We start from the raw sequence: 649 nt of genomic DNA on the forward strand, positions 1-649 counted from the left end.
TTCGTTTTTTTTAGAAATTTAGTTATGAGACCGTATAATAGGTTTTCTTTTCAGGTTTATTCCATTTTCTATAAATATCTAAGACTTTAGAGCGGAAAAACCAAAAGGGCTGAAGCTGGGCTTCATTGTAACAAATTTGATTTCTGAAAGATAGCTTAGAATAGATGCGGAACGTTAGACTTCAGTTTGTTTGAATTTGACAGTGGAAGTATACAGGGTAGAAAAAGCCGCAGACAAGCTTTGTTTAAAAGAGAAAAAGGAAAGGCGTCCCTGGGTGGGCTCGAACCACCAACCTTTCGGTTAACAGCCGAACGCGCTAACCGATTGCGCCACAGAGACTTTGGCGCTCCTAGCTGCTCCAGGCAAGGCTCTTATGAAGAATAATAAAGGTTCTGTGACACATTTTTTTCCTACTGCCTGACTCCTATTTGAAGCAGAAATGTTACTAAAGGTTCTTAATCCTTTCGAGTTCCCCCTCTACTTCTGAAGCATATTGGAAAATTATGCCTCAAGATGGAGGAGAATTACAGGTCACTGCGTGGATTAAAACACTGTGGCTCTCCCCTCCTCCCAACCCCAGCTTGGAAGGTTCTGTTGCAGTAAGATGACAGCTTCTAATTAATTACCTTTTGTAAGGACTTGTAATGGT

At 41.0% G+C, this 649-nt stretch overlaps 1 non-coding gene across 1 annotated transcript; it reads right to left on the bottom strand.

The window, feature by feature from the left end:
* Positions 1 to 265: 265 nt before the first annotated feature.
* On the bottom strand, positions 266 to 339 carry n-TNgtt9. Its single transcript has one exon. It is a non-coding gene; the product is annotated as a tRNA-Asn (tRNA).
* Between the last annotated feature and the right edge of the window lie 310 nt (positions 340 to 649).

This window comes from Mus musculus, chromosome 2 (genome assembly GCF_000001635.26).
Source record: "Mus musculus strain C57BL/6J chromosome 2, GRCm38.p6 C57BL/6J".
In the NCBI taxonomy this organism is placed as follows: domain Eukaryota; kingdom Metazoa; phylum Chordata; class Mammalia; order Rodentia; family Muridae; genus Mus; species Mus musculus.